This window comes from Benincasa hispida, unplaced genomic scaffold, assembly GCF_027475165.1.
Source record: "Benincasa hispida cultivar pf3 unplaced genomic scaffold, pf3_genome.v1.1 HicScf86, whole genome shotgun sequence".
Classification (NCBI taxonomy): Eukaryota; Viridiplantae; Streptophyta; class Magnoliopsida; order Cucurbitales; family Cucurbitaceae; genus Benincasa; species Benincasa hispida.
The window spans coordinates 6833-14143 of NW_028326998.1; positions in this window are offsets into that span (position 1 = coordinate 6833).

Genomic DNA, 7311 nt, shown 5'->3' on the forward strand with positions numbered 1-7311 from the left:
TAATTGGTTAAAATGTGGTTTGGCAAAGTCTTATAAAAGTTTGTTCATTTTTCAGCAACGGTTTTAAAAATGGCTACACCCATAATCGCTTTGCTTAGCGAAAAACTTACTGGCAACAACTTTTCAAGTTGGAAACATATGATCACGACAATACTCATCATCGAGGGATTAACTTATTGATAACGGTTATATAAAATGGACACATAATATATCTATAGTGAGGGTAGTGCAACTACAGGCTATAATGGACAATCCTATTAGTTTATGAATGTTAATTAAATAGATTAAAGAGTTTAACCGATTAGTCTTGGATCGTTGAAGCCCATGATTTGTAAGTCCATCGAGTCTCTTTTTAGCTCAATATAAACAAAATTGAAGAACTAGGTAAAGTAAGAATTTGAAATATTCAAATTCGGCCTTTAGGGAAAATTTGTATTTTATATGAGATTAGGGTGCAAGATAAAATCACTCCTACCCGCTTTCAGGGATAGTATAGAGGTTGCTCCCTTAAGTGTTGACTCTAGGTCTTGAACAAAGGGCCCTACCCTCTCATTGGCCAGAGAGGGACTCGATTTGATGATCGGATCACAAACTAATTATTCATTGGAAGATCAGTGGGACTTAAGGAACAAGAGGTAATCTTGGTGGTAAAACAACCTTTTGACCCAGCCATTATTACGAACAACCTGTGAAGGGTTAACTTACGAATCATGGTTATATCGAGTGGACACAATATATCTATAGTGAGGGGAGTGCAACTCTAGGCTTTAGCAGAGTGACTTGATAGTTAACGAATGATGGTTAATTCAGTGTAAAGAGTTTAACCAATTAATCTCGGATTGTTAGAGCCCATATCTGTAGGTCCATTAGGTCTGAACTAGCTCACAAATGGCTAAGCCTTAGAATAGCGTGATAAGTTGATTTGAAATGTTCAAATTTGAATTAAGGAAATTAGTAATTATATGTGATATAATTAAACGTTTAATTTTGGAATTAAACGTAATTGGAGAATCGATTAATATATAAATATGATTTGAATATTAATTTCATGAATAGGGGTTCTTGGTAGTAGAATTGGTGATTTAATTAAATTAATATTTGATATTAAATTATTGGAATTAATTAAATTATTAAATTAATTATTAATTATTATTTTTTTAGAAAAATTAATTTTGAATTTAAAAAACTGAAATGACATTTTAGTTTTTAATTTCAATTTTGAATTTAAAAAACTGAAAATGACATTTGATTTTGAAAATGAATTCAAAATTAATAGAAAAATGAAAAATTAGAAAATGAAAAAACCCACCAAAAGTGGGATTTTTCCACTTTCTAATCAAGCAACTTATTCACTTCTCACTACCAAAAATTGGAGTTGAAGCTGGCAGAATTTGATGCAATTGGATTGCATGATATTCCAGGATATATGACATAAGCTTCAGCTGAAAGACTCTCATGCAATTGACTGAATTTGCTGAGAAATTCTAGAGGTTGAAGAACGGTAAACCAATGACCTCATCTCCATTTTTCCCTAATTCAAGCTTGTTTTGAGTCCTACAACTCAATCTAAGGCTCCAAGAGAATAGTAAGGAAGATCTTATGGTGGTTCACAGCCAAAGAAAAAGGAGATTGCAACTGAAGATCAAGATTCAAAATGTTCTTCAAAGGTTAGTATGAAACCCTCTTCTTAATTCTCTGTGAACATGATTATTTTGATGTCAAAATTAATGAATTAGAATGATTAATGATCCTGTTTTCTTTTGTTGCATGTTTCTATATTCTAACAGTAGCTATGTGTTCTACTGAGCACCGCTGCCCTCGGCCGACGTTCTGTGCAGCGCTAAAAGGCAGAATGCCCCCATTCGAGGGAGCGCCACCGTTCCAAACTTTGACGGAACACCAACACCAAATGAATGAACCTATTCGAAGGGAGATCATCATTGAGTGCAACAATGCTTGGGGTTTCTGCTACAATAAGAGTGTCACCGCACTTTGTTTAGCGCTGCTGTGTTTGAACTATAATTATAAATGGATGCACGATTTTTTAGGTCAATTTTACAGTCTGAACTCCATACTTCTCCAACCTCCACGGAGCTTTTCTACCCTCTTTCACCCTTTCATCTCTCTTTCACTCTTCCCCATTAATTTTCTTGCAATTTCTTTACATTGTATCAGAGTTTTGCTCATGGATATGAGCGACTAAGGTAACTTTTCGACTTGGGGATAGGATTTTGTTATTCTTCTTTTAGGATTTAGCTTGTTGCTAAATTATTTATTGTTAACTTTTTTTATTTTTGCTTGAATTCATATAGATTTATATTAATAGGATTGATGCTTCTTGTGATGGAATGTATAGTCATGCAACGGAAGCAACCAGAATCAATAATCACTCTAATTACATTTAATTTGAGTTCTAAAAGCATGCAAAACATATTTTAAGAAAAGGGTTTCAAGAACAACATACCTTTGTTGAATTCCTCCAATTGTAAGCTGCTCCTCAAGAATTTTCAGCTTCAAATCTTCAGTGAACCACCAAGAGATCTTCTCTGTTATTCTCAGCCTTAAATTTGAGTGGTGGAACTCAAGATTGAAGTGAATTGTGAAGGGATTGAGTGCGTGAGAGAGAATTTTAGAGATTTTCTCAAAATTCTACAACTCTCTACCTCATCTCAGAAAAATGAGAGTTTTTGTTCATTAATCCCATGCAAACACTGATATCACAAACCAATTGACACTTCAATTGGATGGTTGTAATGGGCATGGTGTTTTGAGAAGAAGACACATCCAATTTGTAAAAATTGGATTTCTCCACTACCAATTCTAATTTTTCATTTTTCATTTAATTAATTCATAATTAATTAAACTAAAGAATCAATATTCAATTTCTGAAATTGAATAAGAAATGGAAATTAATTTTATTTTAATTAATTAAATAAATAATAATTCAAACACCTAATTTTGATCATGAATCTTATTCATGTAATTGAAATTTAAATCAATATTTAAATATTATAAACTCTCCAACTTCCTTTAATTTTGATAAATTAAACGTGTAATTATATCGAATATAATTATTCAAACCCTAATTGCAATTTGAACACTTGAAATTAAAAATCCTAAACACAATTTGTACATTTCAAATTGAAATTCAATTTGAACACTTCAAATTGAAATCATTTCAAATTCACTCAATTTACTAATCCAAGGTGTTCATGTTTTATGAGCTAGTAGAGGGACCATAAGAACCAATAGATCATAAGCTCCAACGATTTGAGATTATTGGCTAAATTCTTTAGACCGAATTAATCAATATTCATTAACTACCATGTCACACCATTATACCTCAATAGTTTCACTCTCCTCACTGTAGATATATTTGTGTCCACTTGATTTAACCATAATCAGTAAGTCGACCCTTCATAGGTTACTCGTAATAATGATTGGGTCAAATGTTGATTTATTCCTGAAATTACATCTTGCTCCTTAAGTTCCACTGATCCTCTAATAAAAATTTGGTTTGTGATCTAATCACTAAACTGGATCTCTATCGAGCCAATGAGAGGGTGGTGCCCCTTGTTTAAGACCTGGATTCATCACTTAAGAGAACAACATTTCTCCTATCCCTAAATCGGGTAGGCATGAATTCCATCTTGCACCTTATTTCCTTAGCTATCTACCCGATCTTACCCCTAAAATGGGAGGCTTATTGAGCCAGCGCTATTGAGTCAACCCTTACCTATGAAAATCTAAGGATAATCTCAAATAAATGGGAGTTCATAGTTAGCTCAAGATTAAGATCGAGTTACCTAGGTCATTTATGCGAAATAGTCAGTTTTAAACAATAAACAACGTTATAAAGTAAAAGTAACTTATTTCTTGGTCCAATCTTATGCAAACTCATTGCATAGGACACCCCCACTCCTCATGTCAATACATGACCGAATCAAGATCACTTCGTTTGTGGCACCTTACAACAAATTGTAATAACTATAGTGTGGGACACATCCGATAGTGTTACTAAAATAAGGCACCCAACCTCATTCATATACTACAGGCCATTTTGGCTATTTACTCGAACTTGATCCATCTTTATGTCTCCACATAAAGTTCAAGTATTCATATAATTGCCATGGATCTTAGTTTATTGGATTTAGTCTTTATAAATGCAATTTACAAATTCAATAACAAATTTATTGAATAAATGTTAAATAACATCTTTATTTATAATAAAAAATGTTTAATTTTACGAATTGCGAGTTTTAGGACATATAACCTAACAAAATCCCACTTGGACTAAAACAAGAGTGGATATATACAAATATATACAATGTTGAGTTCAGTGAGAGAAAACATACAATAGAATAAATACAATAAACTAGGGCATTAGATACCCATTATTTCTCCCACTTGCCCTAGTTCTAAGTATCTCATAGTCTTATCCCCATTAGGTGACCCTAGAACACTTTAGTTGAGAGGGCCTTCGTAAATGGATCAGCCAAGTTGTCTTGTGAGGCTATCTACATGACAATCTTGTACAATCTCCCTAATGAGATGGTACTTTCACTCGAAGTGCTTTCCATGTTTATGGCTTCTAGGTTCCTTTGAGTTTGCAACCACTCCACTATTATCACAATGTAGGGTGACTGGCAGGTGCATATTTGGGACTACTTCTAAATCAATCAGGAACTTTCTAAGCCATACTGTTTTTTCTATTGCTTCACTTGTAGCTACATACTCAGCTTCCATTGTGGAGTAAGCAATACAACTTTGCTTGATACTTCTCCACACTACTACTCCTCCATTTAGAGTGAAAACTGACCCTGAAGTTGATTTCCTTGAATCAATATCGGTTTGGAAGTTAGAATCAGTTTATCCAGTAAGGATCAGATCCTTAGCTCCATACATGAGCATATAGTCCCTCGTTCTCTGAAGATACTTGAGGATGTTCTTAACGGCATTCCAATGATCATATCTTGGATTGAACTAAAATCTGTTGACAATTCCAACTGCATAGCATATGTCGGGACGAGTTCACAACATGGCATACATTAAGCTCCCTACTACTGATGCATATGGAATTCGTTTCATAACCTCAACCTCTTGAGGTGCCTGAGGATTTTGTTCCTTAGACAGATGAATTCCATGTCTGAAAGGCAACATTCCTTTCTTGGAATTTTGCATTTTAATCTAGACAACATCTTGTTTATATAAGATGCCTGAAATAATGCTAAAGTTTTATTCTTGCGGTTTCGAACTATTTGGATCCAAAGAACATACTATGCTTCCCCCAAATCTTTCATTTGGAATTGCGTAGCAAGCCATCTCTTGACTTCAGCTAGACATTCTACCTCATTTTCTATGAGTAGAATATCATCAACATACAGAACCAGAAAAACGATAGTTTTGTTAACGATTTTCTCGTAAACACAAGATTCGTCAACATTTTGTTCAAAGGCATAAGATTTAATTGCATTTTCAAATCTCATATTCTAGGATCAAGATGCTTGTTCAACCTATAAATGGATCGATTAAGCTTACAAACTTTTTGCTATTGACCTTGTTCTATAAAACCTCCTAGTTAAGACATATAGATATTGTCCTCAAGATAGCCATTCAGGAAGGTTGTCTTGATATCTATTTGCCAGATTTCATAATAATAAAATGTAGCTATAGACAAGAGTATTCTAATAGACTTTATCATGGCAACCGGAGAGAAGGTTTCTTCATAGTCTATCCCCTCTCTTTAGGTAAACCCTTTTGGCACAAGCCTAGACTTGTAGGTATGTACCTTATTAGCTTGGTCTCATTTTCTCTTGTATATCTGCTTACAACCGATGGGTTTTACCCCTTCTGGTTGATCTACAAGATCCCAGACTGAATTGAAATACATTGACTCTATTTCAAGGTCCATGGTTTTAATCCATTGGTCCTTATCCACACCATCCATTTCTTGTTTGAAAGTTAATGGATCCCCTAAGCCATCATCTGGTATGATGACTTGAGTTTCAATTAAACCCATGTATCGGTCAGGCTGTTGCACAACCCTCCCACTACGTCGAGACACTCTCAACTCCTGAGAAGGATGTGAAATACCAGTTTCATCAACAACTCTTGTTGATGGACCTGCTCGATCAATAACTCTTGTTGATGCATTTGTCGTTTCTTTGGTCATTTCATCTATTACTTGCCTACTGTGAGGTTGATGATTTTTAGTGTGGTCTTCCTTTAGGAAAGTTGAATTTGTCGATACAAATACCTTATCTTCCTGAGGATCATAAAGGAAACAACCTTTTGTCTCTTTAGGGTAACCTACAAATAGGCATATCTTTGAACAGCGTTCCAACTTCTTAGGATTTTGCACCAACACATGTGTTGGGCATCCCCAAATCCTGAAGTTATGTAAACTACCTTTACGTCCTCTCCATAGCTCATAAGGTGTTTCGGAAACACTTTTTGAGGGAACGATGTTCAAAATATACGTCGTAGTCTTTACTATGTGTCCCCAAAAAGAACTTGGCAACTGAGCATAACTCATCATATATGAACCATGTCTAACAAGGTTTTATTTCTCCTTTTTGCCACACCATTTTTGTTGGGGTTTGTCAGGTGTTATGAGTTGAGACTGGATTCTGTGTTCTATCAAATAGTCCTAGAATTTTAAGTCCATATACGCACCACCTCAATCTGATCCAAGTGCTTTAAGCCTTTTACCTAATTGGTTCTCAATCTCAGCCTTATATTCCTTGAACTTTTCAAGTGTTTCAGACTTATGATGCATTAGGTAAATATGACCATACCTTTAATAATGATCAATGAAGTTGATGAAATATTCATACCCTCCTCTAGCTTTAACATTCATCGGACTGCAAAGGTCTGAATGTACCAATTCTAATGGTTCTTTGGCTCTAAGACCTTTTCCAAAAAAAAAAAAAAGATCTTTTTAGTCATTTTACCCTCAAGACAACATTCACATGGCAGTAATGAACTGTCTTCTAACTGATTAAATGACCGTTCTTCACCAATCTTTCAATCATGTTGAGATTTATGTGACTAAGTCTCAAGTGCTAAAGATAGGCATTTGGAGAAACTTTCCTTTTCTTATTTTGAGTCTCAACTATTTTAAACATCTCTATATTCAAAACGGCTTTTACCTTAGATGGTTTTAACATGTACAAGTTATTTTTTAGTTTTGCAGAACAAATTTTGATATATTTCGAAGTAATGAACACTTCATTATTTTCAAAAGAAACTTTGTAATTTTATTCTAGTAAACATGAGACAGATATTAAATTCATTTTCATAGAAGGGAGA